General features: G+C 39.1%; 31 non-coding genes across 31 annotated transcripts; all 31 read right to left on the reverse strand.

The window, feature by feature from the left end:
* Positions 1-200: 200 nt before the first annotated feature.
* TRNAA-AGC (transfer RNA alanine (anticodon AGC)) lies at positions 201-273 on the reverse strand. Its single transcript has one exon. It is a non-coding gene; the product is annotated as a tRNA-Ala (tRNA).
* A 344-nt stretch (positions 274-617) lies between these two features.
* Positions 618-690, reverse strand: TRNAK-CUU (transfer RNA lysine (anticodon CUU)). The gene has a single exon. It is a non-coding gene; the product is annotated as a tRNA-Lys (tRNA).
* A 769-nt stretch (positions 691-1,459) lies between these two features.
* TRNAK-CUU (transfer RNA lysine (anticodon CUU)) lies at positions 1,460-1,532 on the reverse strand. Its single transcript has one exon. It is a non-coding gene; the product is annotated as a tRNA-Lys (tRNA).
* Positions 1,533-2,301: 769 nt separating this feature from the next.
* TRNAK-CUU (transfer RNA lysine (anticodon CUU)) lies at positions 2,302-2,374 on the reverse strand. The gene has a single exon. It is a non-coding gene; the product is annotated as a tRNA-Lys (tRNA).
* A 769-nt stretch (positions 2,375-3,143) lies between these two features.
* On the reverse strand, positions 3,144-3,216 carry TRNAK-CUU (transfer RNA lysine (anticodon CUU)). Its single transcript has one exon. It is a non-coding gene; the product is annotated as a tRNA-Lys (tRNA).
* Positions 3,217-3,985: 769 nt separating this feature from the next.
* Positions 3,986-4,058, reverse strand: TRNAK-CUU (transfer RNA lysine (anticodon CUU)). Its single transcript has one exon. It is a non-coding gene; the product is annotated as a tRNA-Lys (tRNA).
* Positions 4,059-4,410: 352 nt separating this feature from the next.
* TRNAA-AGC (transfer RNA alanine (anticodon AGC)) lies at positions 4,411-4,483 on the reverse strand. The gene has a single exon. It is a non-coding gene; the product is annotated as a tRNA-Ala (tRNA).
* Positions 4,484-4,827: 344 nt separating this feature from the next.
* On the reverse strand, positions 4,828-4,900 carry TRNAK-CUU (transfer RNA lysine (anticodon CUU)). The gene has a single exon. It is a non-coding gene; the product is annotated as a tRNA-Lys (tRNA).
* A 769-nt stretch (positions 4,901-5,669) lies between these two features.
* Positions 5,670-5,742, reverse strand: TRNAK-CUU (transfer RNA lysine (anticodon CUU)). Its single transcript has one exon. It is a non-coding gene; the product is annotated as a tRNA-Lys (tRNA).
* Positions 5,743-6,094: 352 nt separating this feature from the next.
* Positions 6,095-6,167, reverse strand: TRNAA-AGC (transfer RNA alanine (anticodon AGC)). Its single transcript has one exon. It is a non-coding gene; the product is annotated as a tRNA-Ala (tRNA).
* Positions 6,168-6,511: 344 nt separating this feature from the next.
* TRNAK-CUU (transfer RNA lysine (anticodon CUU)) lies at positions 6,512-6,584 on the reverse strand. The gene has a single exon. It is a non-coding gene; the product is annotated as a tRNA-Lys (tRNA).
* A 769-nt stretch (positions 6,585-7,353) lies between these two features.
* On the reverse strand, positions 7,354-7,426 carry TRNAK-CUU (transfer RNA lysine (anticodon CUU)). Its single transcript has one exon. It is a non-coding gene; the product is annotated as a tRNA-Lys (tRNA).
* A 769-nt stretch (positions 7,427-8,195) lies between these two features.
* TRNAR-CCU (transfer RNA arginine (anticodon CCU)) lies at positions 8,196-8,268 on the reverse strand. The gene has a single exon. It is a non-coding gene; the product is annotated as a tRNA-Arg (tRNA).
* Positions 8,269-9,037: 769 nt separating this feature from the next.
* Positions 9,038-9,110, reverse strand: TRNAK-CUU (transfer RNA lysine (anticodon CUU)). The gene has a single exon. It is a non-coding gene; the product is annotated as a tRNA-Lys (tRNA).
* Positions 9,111-9,879: 769 nt separating this feature from the next.
* Positions 9,880-9,952, reverse strand: TRNAK-CUU (transfer RNA lysine (anticodon CUU)). The gene has a single exon. It is a non-coding gene; the product is annotated as a tRNA-Lys (tRNA).
* Positions 9,953-10,721: 769 nt separating this feature from the next.
* TRNAK-CUU (transfer RNA lysine (anticodon CUU)) lies at positions 10,722-10,794 on the reverse strand. The gene has a single exon. It is a non-coding gene; the product is annotated as a tRNA-Lys (tRNA).
* Positions 10,795-11,146: 352 nt separating this feature from the next.
* Positions 11,147-11,219, reverse strand: TRNAA-AGC (transfer RNA alanine (anticodon AGC)). Its single transcript has one exon. It is a non-coding gene; the product is annotated as a tRNA-Ala (tRNA).
* Positions 11,220-11,563: 344 nt separating this feature from the next.
* Positions 11,564-11,636, reverse strand: TRNAK-CUU (transfer RNA lysine (anticodon CUU)). Its single transcript has one exon. It is a non-coding gene; the product is annotated as a tRNA-Lys (tRNA).
* Positions 11,637-12,405: 769 nt separating this feature from the next.
* Positions 12,406-12,478, reverse strand: TRNAK-CUU (transfer RNA lysine (anticodon CUU)). Its single transcript has one exon. It is a non-coding gene; the product is annotated as a tRNA-Lys (tRNA).
* Positions 12,479-12,830: 352 nt separating this feature from the next.
* On the reverse strand, positions 12,831-12,903 carry TRNAA-AGC (transfer RNA alanine (anticodon AGC)). Its single transcript has one exon. It is a non-coding gene; the product is annotated as a tRNA-Ala (tRNA).
* A 344-nt stretch (positions 12,904-13,247) lies between these two features.
* Positions 13,248-13,320, reverse strand: TRNAK-CUU (transfer RNA lysine (anticodon CUU)). The gene has a single exon. It is a non-coding gene; the product is annotated as a tRNA-Lys (tRNA).
* A 769-nt stretch (positions 13,321-14,089) lies between these two features.
* Positions 14,090-14,162, reverse strand: TRNAK-CUU (transfer RNA lysine (anticodon CUU)). The gene has a single exon. It is a non-coding gene; the product is annotated as a tRNA-Lys (tRNA).
* A 352-nt stretch (positions 14,163-14,514) lies between these two features.
* TRNAA-AGC (transfer RNA alanine (anticodon AGC)) lies at positions 14,515-14,587 on the reverse strand. The gene has a single exon. It is a non-coding gene; the product is annotated as a tRNA-Ala (tRNA).
* Positions 14,588-14,931: 344 nt separating this feature from the next.
* Positions 14,932-15,004, reverse strand: TRNAK-CUU (transfer RNA lysine (anticodon CUU)). Its single transcript has one exon. It is a non-coding gene; the product is annotated as a tRNA-Lys (tRNA).
* Positions 15,005-15,773: 769 nt separating this feature from the next.
* Positions 15,774-15,846, reverse strand: TRNAK-CUU (transfer RNA lysine (anticodon CUU)). Its single transcript has one exon. It is a non-coding gene; the product is annotated as a tRNA-Lys (tRNA).
* A 352-nt stretch (positions 15,847-16,198) lies between these two features.
* On the reverse strand, positions 16,199-16,271 carry TRNAA-AGC (transfer RNA alanine (anticodon AGC)). Its single transcript has one exon. It is a non-coding gene; the product is annotated as a tRNA-Ala (tRNA).
* A 344-nt stretch (positions 16,272-16,615) lies between these two features.
* TRNAK-CUU (transfer RNA lysine (anticodon CUU)) lies at positions 16,616-16,688 on the reverse strand. Its single transcript has one exon. It is a non-coding gene; the product is annotated as a tRNA-Lys (tRNA).
* Positions 16,689-17,882: 1,194 nt separating this feature from the next.
* TRNAA-AGC (transfer RNA alanine (anticodon AGC)) lies at positions 17,883-17,955 on the reverse strand. The gene has a single exon. It is a non-coding gene; the product is annotated as a tRNA-Ala (tRNA).
* Positions 17,956-18,299: 344 nt separating this feature from the next.
* On the reverse strand, positions 18,300-18,372 carry TRNAK-CUU (transfer RNA lysine (anticodon CUU)). The gene has a single exon. It is a non-coding gene; the product is annotated as a tRNA-Lys (tRNA).
* A 352-nt stretch (positions 18,373-18,724) lies between these two features.
* Positions 18,725-18,797, reverse strand: TRNAA-AGC (transfer RNA alanine (anticodon AGC)). The gene has a single exon. It is a non-coding gene; the product is annotated as a tRNA-Ala (tRNA).
* A 344-nt stretch (positions 18,798-19,141) lies between these two features.
* TRNAK-CUU (transfer RNA lysine (anticodon CUU)) lies at positions 19,142-19,214 on the reverse strand. Its single transcript has one exon. It is a non-coding gene; the product is annotated as a tRNA-Lys (tRNA).
* Between the last annotated feature and the right edge of the window lie 102 nt (positions 19,215-19,316).

A 19,316-nucleotide genomic window follows, 5' to 3' on the forward strand; every position in this document is an offset into this window, starting at 1 on the left:
GTTGTGGAAATGTCATTGTGAGATTGCATAAGAACTCAAATTGCTCTCACAAGCTAACGAATACCTAAACCCTTTTGATAAAACCCCTTTAGTTGTTATGATGTGACCATATATGAAAGCCATCTGTGATTTATCTGTTCTTACTATGCAACTAGCTTGGCAATGACAAGTTAAAAATAAAATGTATGTACATTTTAGAATGGAGAATGCGGGCATCGATCCCGCTACCTCTCGCATGCTAAGCGAGCGCTCTACCATTTGAGCTAATTCCCCTGTGTGCTCCCTCAGAATAACATTTCAAAAGTAATGTTAATGCCTACCACACTTTATTTGACGTCAAATTGCCCATTACATGAGTGTTCAGTTCACTCCTAACTGATGCCTTACCTCCACTTAGTGATTGTTTTACAGTTCAGGTTGGCCTGTTTAGTACTTGAATAGGAGTAATATCGCTGTATGTTAATCTAGACTAATGCCCTACCTAATCTTGAAGTTACATTTCCCACCAATGGGAAACCAAAGATATACAATTTTTGGGAGTTATTGCATGTCTAATGCAAGATTAAGTGCCATAATATGAGATCCAATGCAATAATCCTGCAAAAATTACTCGTTTTCGCCCAACGTGGGGCTCGAACCCACGACCCTGAGATTAAGAGTCTCATGCTCTACCGACTGAGCTAGCCGGGCTCCCTCTTTAAAGTAGTATGCAAACTGATCGTTTTTCATTAAGAAAACCATTTCCTGGATATTCCTCAACTCTTGTTTTTCAAGGAACTTATCATTTATAGATCCCTCAGTGGACAGAGTGTCAAGTAAAATGAGACAAAATTGAAATGGAAGTTGTGGAAATGTCATTGTGAGATTGCATAAGAACTCAAATTGCTCTCACAAGCTAACGAATACCTAAACCCTTTTGATAAAGCCCCTTTAGTTGTTATGATGTGACCATATATGAAAGCCATCTGTGATTTATCTGTTCTTACTATGCAACAAGCTTGGCAATGACAAGTTAAAAATAAAATGTATGTACATTTTAGAATGGAGAATGCGGGCATCGATCCCGCTACCTCTCGCATGCTAAGCGAGCGCTATACCATTTGAGCTAATTCCCCTGTGTGCTCCCTCAGAATAACATTTCAAAAGTAATGTTAATGCCTACCACACTTTATTTGACGTCAAATTGCCCATTACATGAGTGTTCAGTTCACTCCTAACTGATGCCTTACCTCCACTTAGGGGATGTTTTACAGTTCAGGTTGGCCTGTTTAGTACTTGAATAGGAGTAATATCGCTGTATGTTAATCTAGACTAATGCCCTACCTAATCTTGAAGTTACATTTCCCACCAATGGGAAACCAAAGATATACACTTTTTGGGAGTTAATGCATGTCTAATGCAAGATTAATTGCCATATTATGAGATCCAATGCTATAATCCTGCAAAAATTACTCGTTTTCGCCCAACGTGGGGCTCGAACCCACGACCCTGAGATTAAGAGTCTCATGCTCTACCGACTGAGCTAGCCGGGCTCCCTCTTTAAAGTAGTATGCAAACTGATCGTTTTTCATTAAGAAAACCATTTCCTGGATATTCCTCAACTCTTGTTTTTCAAGGAACTTATCATTTATAGATCCCTCAGTGGACAGAGTGTCAAGTAAAATGAGACAAAATTGAAATGGAAGTTGTGGAAATGTCATTGTGAGATTGCATAAGAACTCAAATTGCTCTCACAAGCTAACGAATACCTAAACCCTTTTGATAAAACCCCTTTAGTTGTTATGATGTGACCATATATGAAAGCCATCTGTGATTTATCTGTTCTTACTATGCAACAAGCTTGGCAATGACAAGTTAAAAATAAAATGTATGTACATTTTAGAATGGAGAATGCGGGCATCGATCCCGCTACCTCTCGAATGCTAAGCGAGCGCTCTACCATTTGAGCTAATTCCCCTGTGTGCTCCCTCAGAATAACATTTCAAAAGTAATGTTAATGCCTACCACACTTTATTTGACGTCAAATTGCCCATTACATGAGTGTTCAGTTCACTCCTAACTGATGCCTTACCTCCACTTAGGGGATGTTTTACGGTTCAGGTTGGCCTGTTTAGTACTTGAATAGGAGTAATATCGCTGTATGTTAATCTAGACTAATGACCTACCTAATCTTGAAGTTACATTTCCCACCAATGGGAAACCAAAGATATGCAATTTTTGGGAGATATTGCATGTCTAATGCAAGATTAATTGCCATATTATGAGATCCAATGCAATAATCCTGCAAAAATTACTCATTTTCGCCCAACGTGGGGCTCGAACCCACGACCCTGAGATTAAGAGTCTCATGCTCTACCGACTGAGCTAGCCGGGCTCCCTCTTTAAAGTAGAATGCAAACTGATCGTTTTTCATTAAGAAAACCAGTTCCTGGATATTCCTCAACTCTTGTTTTTCAAGGAACTTATCATTTATAGATCCCTCAGTGGACAGAGTGTCAAGTAAAATGAGACAAAATTGAAATGGAAGTTGTGGAAATGTCATTGTGAGATTGCATAAGAACTCAAATTGCTCTCACAAGCTAACGAATACCTAAACCCTTTTGATAAAACCCCTTTAGTTGTTATGATGTGACCATATATGAAAGCCATCTGTGATTTATCTGTTCTTACTATGCAACTAGCTTGGCAATGACAAGTTAAAAATAAAATGTATGTACATTTTAGAATGGAGAATGCGGGCATCGATCCCGCTACCTCTCGCATGCTAAGCGCGCGCTCTACCATTTGAGCTAATTCCCCTGTGTGCTCCCTCAGAATAACATTTCAAAAGTAATGTTAATGCCTACCACACTTTATTTGACGTCAAATTGCCCATTACATGAGTGTTCAGTTCACTCCTAACTGATGCCTTACCTCCACTTAGTGATTGTTTTACAGTTCAGGTTGGCCTGTTTAGTACTTGAATAGGAGTAATATCGCTGTATGTTAATCTAGACTAATGCCCTACCTAATCTTGAAGTTACATTTCCCACCAATGGGAAACCAAAGATATACAATTTTTGGGAGTTATTGCATGTCTAATGCAAGATTAATTGCCATAATATGAGATCCAATGCAATAATCCTGCAAAAATTACTCGTTTTCGCCCAACGTGGGGCTCGAACCCACGACCCTGAGATTAAGAGTCTCATGCTCTACCGACTGAGCTAGCCGGGCTCCCTCTTTAAAGTAGTATGCAAACTGATCGTTTTTCATTAAGAAAACCATTTCCTGGATATTCCTCAACTCTTGTTTTTCAAGGAACTTATCATTTATAGATCCCTCAGTGGACAGAGTGTCAAGTAAAATGAGACAAAATTGAAATGGAAGTTGTGGAAATGTCATTGTGAGATTGCATAAGAACTCAAATTGCTCTCACAAGCTAACGAATACCTAAACCCTTTTGATAAAACCCCTTTAGTTGTTATGATGTGACCATATATGAAAGCCATCTGTGATTTATCTGTTCTTACTATGCAACAAGCTTGGCAATGACAAGTTAAAAATAAAATGTATGTACATTTTAGAATGGAGAATGCGGGCATCGATCCCGCTACCTCTCGCATGCTAAGCGAGCGCTATACCATTTGAGCTAATTCCCCTGTGTGCTCCCTCAGAATAACATTTCAAAAGTAATGTTAATGCCTACCACACTTTATTTGACGTCAAATTGCCCATTACATGAGTGTTCAGTTCACTCCTAACTGATGCCTTACCTCCACTTAGGGGATGTTTTACAGTTCAGGTTGGCCTGTTTAGTACTTGAATAGGAGTAATATCGCTGTATGTTAATCTAGACTAATGCCCTACCTAATCTTGAAGTTACATTTCCCACCAATGGGAAACCAAAGATATACACTTTTTGGGAGTTAATGCATGTCTAATGCAAGATTAATTGCCATATTATGAGATCCAATGCAATAATCCTGCAAAAATTACTCGTTTTTGCCCAACATGGGGCTCGAACCCACGACCCTGAGATTAAGAGTCTCATGCTCTACCGACTGAGCTAGCCGGGCTCCCTCTTTAAAGTAGTGTGCAAACTGATCGTTTTTCATTAAGAAAACCAGTTCCTGGATATTCCTCAACTCTTGTTTTTCAAGGAACTTATCATTTATAGATCCCTCAGTGGACAGAGTGTCAAGTAAAATGAGACAAAATTGAAATGGAAGTTGTGGAAATGTCATTGTGAGATTGCATAAGAACTCAAATTGCTCTCACAAGCTAACGAATACCTAAACCCTTTTGATAAAACCCCTTTAGTTGTTATGATGTGACCATATATGAAAGCCATCTGTGATTTATCTGTTCTTACTATGCAACAAGCTTGGCAATGACAAGTTAAAAATAAAATGTATGTACATTTTAGAATGGAGAATGCGGGCATCGATCCCGCTACCTCTCGCATGCTAAGCGAGCGCTCTACCATTTGAGCTAATTCCCCTGTGTGCTCCCTCAGAATAACATTTCAAAAGTAATGTTAATGCCTACCACACTTTATTTGACGTCAAATTGCCCATTACATGAGTGTTCAGTTCACTCCTAACTGATGCCTTACCTCCACTTAGGGGATGTTTTACGGTTCAGGTTGGCCTGTTTAGTACTTGAATAGGAGTAATATCGCTGTATGTTAATCTAGACTAATGACCTACCTAATCTTGAAGTTACATTTCCCACCAATGGGAAACCAAAGATATGCAATTTTTGGGAGTTATTGCATGTCTAATGCAAGATTAATTGCCATATTATGAGATCCAATGCAATAATCCTGCAAAAATTACTCGTTTTCGCCCAACGTGGGGCTCGAACCCACGACCCTGAGATTAAGAGTCTCATGCTCTACCGACTGAGCTAGCCGGGCTCCCTCTTTAAAGTAGAATGCAAACTGATCGTTTTTCATTAAGAAAACCAGTTCCTGGATATTCCTCAACTCTTGTTTTTCAAGGAACTTATCATTTATAGATCCCTCAGTGGACAGAGTGTCAAGTAAAATGAGACAAAATTGAAATGGAAGTTGTGGAAATGTCATTGTGAGATTGCATAAGAACTCAAATTGCTCTCACAAGCTAACGAATACCTAAACCCTTTTGATAAAACCCCTTTAGTTGTTATGATGTGACCATATATGAAAGCCATCTGTGATTTATCTGTTCTTACTATGCAACTAGCTTGGCAATGACAAGTTAAAAATAAAATGTATGTACATTTTAGAATGGAGAATGCGGGCATCGATCCCGCTACTTCTCGCATGCTAAGCGAGCGCTCTACCATTTGAGCTAATTCCCCTGTGTGCTCCCTCAGAATAACATTTCAAAAGTAATGTTAATGCCTACCACACTTTATTTGACGTCAAATTGCCCATTACATGAGTGTTCAGTTCACTCCTAACTGATGCCTTACCTCGACTTAGTGATTGTTTTACAGTTCAGGTTGGCCTGTTTAGTACTTGAATAGGAGTAATATCGCTGTATGTTAATCTAGACTAATGCCCTACCTAATCTTGAAGTTACATTTCCCACCAATGGGAAACCAAAGATATACAATTTTTGGGAGTTATTGCATGTCTAATGCAAGATTAATTGCCATAATATGAGATCCAATGCAATAATCCTGCAAAAATTACTCGTTTTCGCCCAACGTGGGGCTCGAACCCACGACCCTGAGATTAAGAGTCTCATGCTCTACCGACTGAGCTAGCCGGGCTCCCTCTTTAAAGTAGTATGCAAACTGATCGTTTTTCATTAAGAAAACCATTTCCTGGATATTCCTCAACTCTTGTTTTTCAAGGAACTTATCATTTATATATCCCTCAGTGGACAGAGTGTCAAGTAAAATGAGACAAAATTGAAATGGAAGTTGTGGAAATGTCATTGTGAGATTGCATAAGAACTCAAATTGCTCTCACAAGCTAACGAATACCTAAACCCTTTTGATAAAACCCCTTTAGTTGTTATGATGTGACCATATATGAAAGCCATCTGTGATTTATCTGTTCTTACTATGCAACAAGCTTGGCAATGACAAGTTAAAAATAAAATGTATGTACATTTTAGAATGGAGAATGCGGGCATCGATCCCGCTACCTCTCGCATGCTAAGCGAGCGCTCTACCATTTGAGCTAATTCCCCTGTGTGCTCACTCAGAATAACATTTCAAAAGTAATGTTAATGCCTACCACACTTTATTTGACGTCAAATTGCCCATTACATGAGTGTTCAGTTCACTCCTAACTGATGCCTTACCTCCACTTAGGGGATGTTTTACAGTTCAGGTTGGCCTGTTTAGTACTTGAATAGGAGTAATATCGCTGTATGTTAATCTAGACTAATGCCCTACCTAATCTTGAAGTTACATTTCCCACCAATGGGAAACCAAAGATATACACTTTTTGGGAGTTAATGCATGTCTAATGCAAGATTAATTGCCATATTATGAGATCCAATGCAATAATCCTGCAAAAATTACTCGTTTTCGCCCAACGTGGGGCTCGAACCCACGACCCTGAGATTAAGAGTCTCATGCTCTACCGACTGAGCTAGCCGGGCTCCCTCTTTAAAGTAGAATGCAAACTGATCGTTTTTCATTAAGAAAACCAGTTCCTGGATATTCCTCAAATCTTGTTTTTCAAGGAACTTATCATTTATAGATCCCTCAGTGGACAGAGTGTCAAGTAAAATGAGACAAAATTGAAATGGAAGTTGTGGAAATGTCATTGTGAGATTGCATAAGAACTCAAATTGCTCTCACAAGCTAACGAATACCTAAACCCTTTTGATAAAACCCCTTTAGTTGTTATGATGTGACCATATATGAAAGCCATCTGTGATTTATCTGTTCTTACTATGCAACAAGCTTGGCAATGACAAGTTAAAAATAAAATGTATGTACATTTTAAAATGGAGAATGCGGGCATCGATCCCGCTACCTCTCGGATGCTAAGCGAGCGCTCTACCATTAGAGCTAATTCCCCTGTGTGCTCACTCAGAATAACATTTCAAAAGTAATGTTAATGCCTACCACACTTTATTTGACGTCAAATTGCCCATTACATGAGTGTTCAGTTCACTCCTAACTGATGCCTTACCTCCACTTAGGGGATGTTTTACAGTTCAGGTTGGCCTGTTTAGTACTTGAATAGGAGTAATATCGCTGTATGTTAATCTAGACTAATGCCCTACCTAATCTTGAAGTTACATTTCCCACCAATGGGAAACCAAAGATATGCAATTTTTGGGAGTTATTGCATGTCTAATGCAAGATTAATTGCCATATTATGAGATCCAATGCAATAATCCTGCAAAAATTACTCGTTTTCGCCCAATGTGGGGCTCGAACCCACGACCCTGAGATTAAGAGTCTCATGCTCTACCGACTGAGCTAGCCGGGCTCCCTCTTTAAAGTAGTATGCAAACTGATCGTTTTTCATTAAGAAAACCATTTCCTGGATATTCCTCAACTCTTGTTTTTCAAGGAACTTATCATTTATAGATCCCTCAGTGGACAGAGTATCAAGTAAAATGAGACAAAATTGAAATGGAAGTTGTGGAAATGTCATTGTGAGATTGCATAAGAACTCAAATTGCTCTCACAAGCTAACGAATACCTAAACCCTTTTGATAAAACCCCTTTAGTTGTAATGATGTGACCATATATGAAAGCCATCTGTGATTTATCTGTTCTTACTATGCAACAAGCTTGGCAATGACAAGTTAAAAATAAAATGTATGTACATTTTAGAATGGAGAATGCGGGCATCGATCCCGCTACCTCTCGCATGCTAAGCGAGCGCTCTACCATTAGAGCTAATTCCCCTGTGTGCTCACTCAGAATAACATTTCAAAAGTAATGTTAATGCCTACCACACTTTATTTGACGTCAAATTGCCCATTACATGAGTGTTCAGTTCACTCCTAACTGATGCCTTACCTCCACTTAGGGGATGTTTTACAGTTCAGGTTGGCCTGTTTAGTACTTGAATAGGAGTAATATCGCTGTATGTTAATCTAGACTAATGCCCTACCTAATCTTGAAGTTACATTTCCCACCAATGGGAAACCAAAGATATACACTTTTTGGGAGTTAATGCATGTCTAATGCAAGATTAATTGCCATATTATGAGATCCAATGCAATAATCCTGCAAAAATGACTCGTTTTCACCCAATGTGGGGCTTGAACCCACGACCCTGAGATTAGGAGTCTCATGCTCTACCGACTGAGCTAGCCGGGCTCCCTCTTTAAAGTAGAATGCAAACTGATCGTTTTTCATTAAGAAAACCAGTTCCTGGATATTCCTCAACTCTTGTTTTTCAAGGAACTTATCATTTATAGATCCCTCAGTGGACAGAGTGTCAAGTAAAATGAGACAAAATTGAAATGGAAGTTGTGGAAATGTCATTGTGAGATTGCATAAGAACTCAAATTGCTCTCACAAGCTAACGAATACCTAAACCCTTTTGATAAAACCCCTTTAGTTGTTATGATGTGACCATATATGAAAGCCATCTGTGATTTATCTGTTCTTACTATGCAACAAGCTTGGCAATGACAAGTTAAAAATAAAATGTATGTACATTTTAGAATGGAGAATGCGGGCATCGATCCCGCTACCTCTCGAATGCTAAGCGAGCGCTCTACCATTTGAGCTAATTCCCCTGTGTGCTCCCTCAGAATAACATTTCAAAAGTAATGTTAATGCCTACCACACTTTATTTGACGTCAAATTGCCCATTACATGAGTGTTCAGTTCACTCCTAACTGATGCCTTACCTCCACTTAGGGGATGTTTTACGGTTCAGGTTGGCCTGTTTAGTACTTGAATAGGAGTAATATCGCTGTATGTTAATCTAGACTAATGACCTACCTAATCTTGAAGTTACATTTCCCACCAATGGGAAACCAAAGATATGCAATTTTTGGGAGTTATTGCATGTCTAATGCAAGATTAATTGCCATATTATGAGATCCAATGCAATAATCCTGCAAAAATTACTCGTTTTCGCCCAACGTGGGGCTCGAACCCACGACCCTGAGATTAAGAGTCTCATGCTCTACCGACTGAGCTAGCCGGGCTCCCTCTTTAAAGTAGAATGCAAACTGATCGTTTTTCATTAAGAAAACCAGTTCCTGGATATTCCTCAACTCTTGTTTTTCAAGGAACTTATCATTTATAGATCCCTCAGTGGACAGAGTGTCAAGTAAAATGAGACAAAATTGAAATGGAAGTTGTGGAAATGTCATTGTGAGATTGCATAAGAACTCAAATTGCTCTCACAAGCTAACGAATACCTAAACCCTTTTGATAAAACCCCTTTAGTTGTTATGATGTGACCATATATGAAAGCCATCTGTGATTTATCTGTTCTTACTATGCAACTAGCTTGGCAATGACAAGTTAAAAATAAAATGTATGTACATTTTAGAATGGAGAATGCGGGCATCGAACCCACTACCTCTCGCATGCTAAGCGCGCGCTCTACCATTTGAGCTAATTCCCCTGTGTGCTCCCTCAGAATAACATTTCAAAAGTAATGTTAATGCCTACCACACTTTATTTGACGTCAAATTGCCCATTACATGAGTGTTCAGTTCACTCCTAACTGATGCCTTACCTCCACTTAGGGGATGTTTTACAGTTCAGGTTGGCCTGTTTAGTACTTGAATAGGAGTAATATCGCTGTATGTTAATCTAGACTAATGCCCTACCTAATCTTGAAGTTACATTTCCCACCAATGGGAAACCAAAGATATACGCTTTTTGGGAGTTAATGCATGTCTAATGCAAGATTAATTGCCATATTATGAGATCCAATGCAATAATCCTGCAAAAATTACTCGTTTTCGCCCAACGTGGGGCTCGAACCCACGACCCTGAGATTAAGAGTCTCATGCTCTACCGACTGAGCTAGCCGGGCTCCCTCTTTAAAGTAGAATGCAAACTGACCGTTTTTCATTAAGAAAACCAGTTCCTGGATATTCCTCAAATCTTGTTTTTCAAGGAACTTATCATTTATAGATCCCTCAGTGGACAGAGTGTCAAGTAAAATGAGACAAAATTGAAATGGAAGTTGTGGAAATGTCATTGTGAGATTGCATAAGAACTCAAATTGCTCTCACAAGCTAACGAATACCTAAACCCTTTTGATAAAACCCCTTTAGTTGTTATGATGTGACCATATATGAAAGCCATCTGTGATTTATCTGTTCTTACTATGCAACAAGCTTGGCAATGACAAGTTAAAAATAAAATGTATGTACATTTTAGAATGGAGAATGCGGGCATCGATACCGCTACCTCTCGCATGCTAAGCGAGCGCTCTACCATTTGAGCTAATTTCCCTGTGTGCTCCCTCAGAATAACATTTCAAAAGTAATGTTAACGCCTACCACACTTTATTTGACGTCAAATTGCCCATTACATGAGTGTTCAGTTCACTCCTAACTGATGCCTTACCTCCACTTAGGGGATGTTTTACAGTTCAGGTTGGCCTGTTTAGTACTTGAATAGGAGTAATATCGCTGTATGTTAATCTAGACTAATGCCCTACCTAATCTTGAAGTTACATTTCCCACCAATGGGAAACCAAAGATATGCAATTTTTGGGAGTTATTGCATGTCTAATGCAAGATTAATTGCCATATTATGAGATCCAATGCAATAATCCTGCAAAAATTACTCGTTTTCGCCCAACGTGGGGCTCGAACCCACGACCCTGAGATTAAGAGTCTCATGCTCTACCGACTGAGCTAGCCGGGCTCCCTCTTTAAAGTAGAATGCAAACTGATCGTTTTTCATTAAGAAAACCAGTTCCTGGATATTCCTCAACTCTTGTTTTTCAAGGAACTTATCATTTATAGATCCCTCAGTGGACAGAGTGTCAAGTAAAATGAGACAAAATTGAAATGGAAGTTGTGGAAATGTCATTGTGAGATTGCATAAGAACTCAAATTGCTCTCACAAGCTAACGAATACCTAAACCCTTTTGATAAAACCCCTTTAGTTGTTATGATGTGACCATATATGAAAGCCATCTGTGATTTATCTGTTCTTACTATGCAACAAGCTTGGCAATGACAAGTTAAAAATAAAATGTATGTACATTTTAGAATGGAGAATGCGGGCATCGATCCCGCTACCTCTCGCATGCTAAGCGAGCGCTCTACCATTTGAGCTAATTCCCCTGTGTGCTCACTCAGAATAACATTTCAAAAGTAATGTTAATGCCTACCACACTTTATTTGACGTCAAATTGCCCATTACATGAGTGTTCAGTTCACTCCTAACTGATGCCTTACCTCCACTTAGGGGATGTTTTACAGTTCAGGTTGGCCTGTTTAGTACTTGAATAGGAGTAATATCGCTGTATGTTAATCTAGACTAATGCCCTACCTAATCTTGAAGTTACATTTCCCACCAATGGGAAACCAAAGATATACACTTTTTGGGAGTTAATGCATGTCTAATGCAAGATTAATTGCCATATTATGAGATCCAATGCAATAATCCTGCAAAAATTACTCGTTTTTGCCCAACGTGGGGCTCGAACCCACGACCCTGAGATTAAGAGTCTCATGCTCTACCGACTGAGCTAGCCGGGCTCCCTCTTTAAAGTAGAATGCAAACTGATCGTTTTTCATTAAGAAAACCATTTCCTGGATATTCCTCAAATCTTGTTTTTCAAGGAACTTATCATTTATAGATCCCTCAGTGGACAGAGTGTCAAGTAAAATGAGACAAAATTGAAATGGAAGTTGTGGAAATGTCATTGTGAGATTGCATAAGAACTCAAATTGCTCTCACAAGCTAACGAATACCTAAACCCTTTTGATAAAACCCCTTTAGTTGTTATGATGTGACCATATATGAAAGCCATCTGTGATTTATCTGTTCTTACTATGCAACAAGCTTGGCAATGACAAGTTAAAAATAAAATGTATGTACATTTTAGAATGGAGAATGCGGGCATCGATCCCGCTACCTCTCGCATGCTAAGCGAGCGCTATACCATTTGAGCTAATTCCCCTGTGTGCTCCCTCAGAATAACATTTCAAAAGTAATGTTAATGCCTACCACACTTTATTTGACGTCAAATTGCCCATTACATGAGTGTTCAGTTCACTCCTAACTGATGCCTTACCTCCACTTAGGGGATGTTTTACAGTTCAGGTTGGCCTGTTTAGTACTTGAATAGGAGTAATATCGCTGTATGTTAATCTAGACTAATGCCCTACCTAATCTTGAAGTTACATTTCCCACCAATGGGAAACCAAAGATATACACTTTTTGGGAGTTAATGCATGTCTAATGCAAGATTAATTGCCATATTATGAGATCCAATGCAATAATCCTGCAAAAATTACTCGTTTTCGCCCAACATGGGGCTCGAACCCACGACCCTGAGATTAAGAGTCTCATGCTCTACCGACTGAGCTAGCCGGGCTCCCTCTTTAAAGTTGTATGCAAACTGATCGTTTTTCATTAAGAAAACCAGTTCCTGGATATTCCTCAACTCTTGTTTTTCAAGGAACTTATCATTTATAGATCCCTCAGTGGACAGAGTGTCAAGTAAAATGAGACAAAATTGAAATGGAAGTTGTGGAAATGTCATTGTGAGATTGCATAAGAACTCAAATTGCTCTCACAAGCTAACGAATACCTAAACCCTTTTGATAAAACCCCTTTAGTTGTTATGATGTGACCATATATGAAAGCCATCTGTGATTTATCTGTTCTTACTATGCAACAAGCTTGGCAATGACAAGTTAAAAATAAAATGTATGTACATTTTTGAATGGAGAATGCGGGCATCGATCCCGCTACCTCTCGCATGCTAAGCGAGTGCTCTACCATTTGAGCTAATTCCCCTGTGTGCTCCCTCAGAATAACATTTCAAAAGTAATGTTAATGCCTACCACACTTTATTTGACGTCAAATTGCCCATTACATGAGTGTTCAGTTCACTCCTAACTGATGCCTTACCTCCACTTAGGGGATGTTTTACGGTTCAGGTTGGCCTGTTTAGTACTTGAATAGGAGTAATATCGCTGTATGTTAATCTAGATTAATGACCTACCTAATCTTGAAGTTACATTTCCCACCAATGGGAAACCAAAGATATGCAATTTTTGGGAGTTATTGCATGTCTAATGCAAGATTAATTGCCATATTATGAGATCCAATGCAATAATCCTGCAAAAATTACTCGTTTTCGCCCAACGTGGGGCTCGAACCCACGACCCTGAGATTAAGAGTCTCATGCTCTACCGACTGAGCTAGCCGGGCTCCCTCTTTAAAGTAGAATGCAAACTGATCGTTTTTCATTAAGAAAACCAGTTCCTGGATATTCCTCAACTCTTGTTTTTCAAGGAACTTATCATTTATAGATCCCTCAGTGGACAGAGTGTCAAGTAAAATGAGACAAAATTGAAATGGAAGTTGTGGAAATGTCATTGTGAGATTGCATAAGAACTCAAATTGCTCTCACAAGCTAACGAATACCTAAACCCTTTTGATAAAACCCCTTTAGTTGTTATGATGTGACCATATATGAAAGCCATCTGTGATTTATCTGTTCTTACTATGCAACTAGCTTGGCAATGACAAGTTAAAAATAAAATGTATGTACATTTTAGAATGGAGAATGCGGGCATCGATCCCGCTACCTCTCGCATGCTAAGCGAGCGCTATACCATTTGAGCTAATTCCCCTGTGTGCTCCCTCAGAATAACATTTCAAAAGTAATGTTAATGCCTACCACACTTTATTTGACGTCAAATTGCCCATTACATGAGTGTTCAGTTCACTCCTAACTGATGCCTTACCTCCACTTAGGGGATGTTTTACAGTTCAGGTTGGCCTGTTTAGTACTTGAATAGGAGTAATATCGCTGTATGTTAATCTAGACTAATGCCCTACCTAATCTTGAAGTTACATTTCCCACCAATGGGAAACCAAAGATATACACTTTTTGGGAGTTAATGCATGTCTAATGCAAGATTAATTGCCATATTATGAGATCCAATGCAATAATCCTGCAAAAATTACTCGTTTTCGCCCAACATGGGGCTCGAACCCACGACCCTGAGATTAAGAGTCTCATGCTCTACCGACTGAGCTAGCCGGGCTCCCTCTTTAAAGTTGTATGCAAACTGATCGTTTTTCATTAAGAAAACCAGTTCCTGGATATTCCTCAACTCTTGTTTTTCAAGGAACTTATCATTTATAGATCCCTCAGTGGACAGAGTGTCAAGTAAAATGAGACAAAATTGAAATGGAAGTTGTGGAAATGTCATTGTGAGATTGCATAAGAACTCAAATTGCTCTCACAAGCTAACGAATACCTAAACCCTTTTGATAAAACCCCTTTAGTTGTTATGATGTGACCATATATGAAAGCCATCTGTGATTTATCTGTTCTTACTATGCAACAAGCTTGGCAATGACAAGTTAAAAATAAAATGTATGTACATTTTTGAATGGAGAATGCGGGCATCGATCCCGCTACCTCTCGCATGCTAAGCGAGTGCTCTACCATTTGAGCTAATTCCCCTGTGTGCTCCCTCAGAATAACATTTCAAAAGTAATGTTAATGCCTACCACACTTTATTTGACGTCAAATTGCCCATTACATGAGTGTTCAGTTCACTCCTAACTGATGCCTTACCTCCACTTAGGGGATGTTTTACGGTTCAGGTTGGCCTGTTTAGTACTTGAATAGGAGTAATATCGCTGTATGTTAATCTAGACTAATGACCTACCTAATCTTGAAGTTACATTTCCCACCAATGGGAAACCAAAGATATGCAATTTTTGGGAGTTATTGCATGTCTAATGCAAGATTAATTGCCATATTATGAGATCCAATGCAATAATCCTGCAAAAATTACTCGTTTTCGCCCAACGTGGGGCTCAAACCCACGACCCTGAGATTAAGAGTCTCATGCTCTACCGACTGAGCTAGCCGGGCTCCCTCTTTAAAGTAGAATGCAAACTGATCGTTTTTCATTAAGAAAACCAGTTCCTGGATATTCCTCAACTCTTGTTTTTCAAGGAACTTATCATTTATAGATCCCTCAGTGGACAGAGTGTCAAGTAAAATGAGACAAAATTGAAATGGAAGTTGTGGAAATGTCATTGTGAGATTGCATAAGAACTCAAATTGCTCTCACAAGCTAACGAATACCTAAACCCTTTTGATAAAACCCCTTTAGTTGTTATGATGTGACCATATATGAAAGCCATCTGTGATTTATCTGTTCTTACTATGCAACTAGCTTGGCAATGACAAGTTAAAAATAAAATGTATGTACATTTTAGAATGGAGAATGCGGGCATCGATCCCGCTACCTCTCGCATGCTAAGCGCGCGCTCTACCATTTGAGCTAATTCCCCTGTGTGCTCCCTCAGAATAACATTTCAAAAGTAATGTTAATGCCTACCACACTTTATTTGACGTCAAATTGCCCATTACATGAGTGTTCAGTTCACTCCTAACTGATGCCTTACCTCCACTTAGGGGATGTTTTACAGTTCAGGTTGGCCTGTTTAGTACTTGAATAGGAGTAATATCGCTGTATGTTAATCTAGACTAATGCCCTACCTAATCTTGAAGTTACATTTCCCACCAATGGGAAACCAAAGATATACACTTTTTGGGAGTTAATGCATGTCTAATGCAAGATTAATTGCCATATTATGAGATCCAATGCAATAATCCTGCAAAAATTACTCGTTTTCGCCCAACGTGGGGCTCGAACCCACGACCCTGAGATTAAGAGTCTCATGCTCTACCGACTGAGCTAGCCGGGCTCCCTCTTTAAAGTAGAATGCAAACTGATCGTTTTTCATTAAGAAAACCAGTTCCTGGATATTCCTCAACTCTTGTTTTTCAAGGAACTTATCATTTATAGATCCCTCAGTGGACAGAGTGTCAAGTAAAATGAGACAAAATTGAAATGGAAGTTGTGGAAATGTCATTGTGAGATTGCATAAGAACTCAAATTGCTCTCACAAGCTAACGAATACCTAAACCCTTTTGATAAAACCCCTTTAGTTGTTATGATGTGACCATATATGAAAGCCATCTGTGATTTATCTGTTCTTACTATGCAACAAGCTTGGCAATGACAAGTTAAAAATAAAATGTATGTACATTTTAGAATGGAGAATGCGGGCATCGATCCCGCTACCTCTCGCATGCTAAGCGAGCGCTCTACCATTTGAGCTAATTCCCCTGTGTGCTCCCTCAGAATAACATTTCAAAAGTAATGTTAATGCCTACCACACTTTATTTGACGTCAAATTGCCCATTACATGAGTGTTCAGTTCACTCCTAACTGATGCCTTACCTCCACTTAGGGGATGTTTTACAGTTCAGGTTGGCCTGTTTAGTACTTGAATAGGAGTAATATCGCTGTATGTTAATCTAGACTAATGCCCTACCTAATCTTGAAGTTACATTTCCCACCAATGGGAAACCAAAGATATACACTTTTTGGGAGTTAATGCATGTCTAATGCAAGATTAATTGCCATATTATGAGATCCAATGCAATAATCCTGCAAAAATTACTCGTTTTCGCCCAACGTGGGGCTCGAACCCACGACCCTGAGATTAAGAGTCTCATGCTCTACCGACTGAGCTAGCCGGGCTCCCTCTTTAAAGTAGAATGCAAACTGATCGTTTTTCATTAAGAAAACCATTTCCTGGATATTCCTCAAATCTTGTTTTTCAAGGAACTTATCATTTATAGATCCCTCAGTGGACAGAGTGTCAAGTAAAATGAGACAAAATTGAAATGGAAGTTGTGGAAATGTCATTGTGAGATTGCATAAGAACTCAAATTGCTCTCACAAGCTAACGAATACCTAAACCCTTTTGATAAAACCCCTTTAGTTGTTATGATGTGACCATATATGAAAGCCATCTGTGATTTATCTGTTCTTACTATGCAACAAGCTTGGCAATGACAAGTAAAAAATAAAATGTATGTACATTTTAGAATGGAGAATGCGGGCATCGATCCCGCTACCTCTCGCATGCTAAGCGAGCGCTATACCATTTGAGCTAATTCCCCTGTGTGCTCCCTCAGAATAACATTTCAAAAGTAATGTTAATGCCTACCACACTTTATTTGACGTCAAATTGCCCATTACATGAGTGTTCAGTTCACTCCTAACTGATGCCTTACCTCCACTTAGGGGATGTTTTACAGTTCAGGTTGGCCTGTTTAGTACTTGAATAGGAGTAATATCGCTGTATGTTAATCTAGACTAATGCCCTACCTAATCTTGAAGTTACATTTCCCACCAATGGGAAACCAAAGATATACACTTTTTGGGAGTTAATGCATGTCTAATGCAAGATTAATTGCCATATTATGAGATCCAATGCAATAATCCTGCAAAAATTACTTGTTTTCGCCCAACATGGGGCTCGCACCCACGACCCTGAGATTAAGAGTCTCATGCTCTACCGACTGAGCTAGCCGGGCTCCCTCTTTAAAGTAGTATGCAAACTGATCGTTTTTCATTAAGAAAACCAGTTCCTGGATATTCCTCAACTCTTGTTTTTCAAGGAACTTATCATTTATAGATCCCTCAGTGGACAGAGTGTCAAGTAAAATGAGACAAAATTGAAATGGAAGTTGTGGAAATGTCATTGTGAGATTGCATAAGAACTCAAATTGCTCTCACAAGCTAACGAATACCTAAACCCTTTTGATAAAACCCCTTTAGTTGTTATGATGTGACCATATATGAAAGCCATCTGTGATTTATCTGTTCTTACTATGCAACAAGCTTGGCAATGACAAGTTAAAAATAAAATGTATGTACATTTTAGAATGGAGAATGCGGGCATCGATCCCGCTACCTCTCGCATGCTAAGCGAGCGCTCTACCATTTGAGCTAATTCCCCTGTGTGCTCACTCAGAATAACATTTCAAAAGTAATGTTAATGCCTACCACACTTTATTTGACGTCAAATTGCCCATTACATGAGTGTTCAGTTCACTCCTAACTGATGCCTTACCTCCACTTAGGGGATGTTTTACGGTTCAGGTTGGCCTGTTTAGTACTTGAATAGGAGTAATATCGCTGTATGTTAATCTAGACTAATGACCTACCTAATCTTGAAGTTACATTTCCCACCAATGGGAAACCAAAGATATGCAATTTTTGGGAGTTATTGCATGTCTAATGCAAGATTTATTGCCTTATTATGAGATCCAATGCAATAATCCTGCAAAAATTACTCGTTTTCGCCCAACATGGGGCTCGAACCCACGACCCTGAGATTAAGAGTCTCATGCTCTACCGACTGAGCTAGCCGGGCTCCCTCTTTAAAGTAGAATGCAAACTGATCGTTTTTCATTAAGAAAACCAGTTCCTGGATATTCCTCAACTCTTGTTTTTCAAGGAACTTATCATTTATAGATCCCTCAGTGGACAGAGTGTCAAGTAAAATGAGACAAAATTGAAATGGAAGTTGTGGAAATGTCATTGTGAGATTGCATAAGAACTCAAATTGCTCTCACAAGCTAACGAATACCTAAACCCTTTTGATAAAACCCCTTTAGTTGTTATGATGTGACCATATATGAAAGCCATCTGTGATTTATCTGTTCTTACTATGCAACTAGCTTGGCAATGACAAGTTAAAAATAAAATGTATGTACATTTTAGAATGGAGAATGCGGGCATCGATCCCGCTACCTCTCGCATGCTAAGCGAGCGCTCTACCATTTGAGCTAATTCCCCTGTGTGCTCCCTCAGAATAACATTTCAAAAGTAATGTTAATGCCTACCACACTTTATTTGACGTCAAATTGCCCATTACATGAGTGTTCAGTTCACTCCTAACTGATGCCTTACCTCGACTTAGTGATTGTTTTACAGTTCAGGTTGGCCTGTTTAGTACTTGAATAGGAGTAATATCGCTGTATGTTAATCTAGACTAATGCCCTACCTAATCTTGAAGTTACATTTCCCACCAATGGGAAACCAAAGATATACAATTTTTGGGAGTTATTGCATGTCTAATGCAAGATTAATTGCCATAATATGAGATCCAATGCAATAATCCTGCAAAAATTACTCGTTTTCGCCCAACGTGGGGCTCGAACCCACGACCCTGAGATTAAGAGTCTCATGCTCTACCGACTGAGCTAGCCGGGCTCCCTCTTTAAAGTAGTATGCAAACTGATCGTTTTTCATTAAGAAAACCATTTCCTGGATATTCCTCAACTCTTGTTTTTCAAGGAACTTATCATTTATATA

The sequence above is a fragment of the Lissotriton helveticus genome, chromosome 1_2 (assembly GCF_964261635.1).
Source record: "Lissotriton helveticus chromosome 1_2, aLisHel1.1, whole genome shotgun sequence".
Classification (NCBI taxonomy): Eukaryota; Metazoa; Chordata; class Amphibia; order Caudata; family Salamandridae; genus Lissotriton; species Lissotriton helveticus.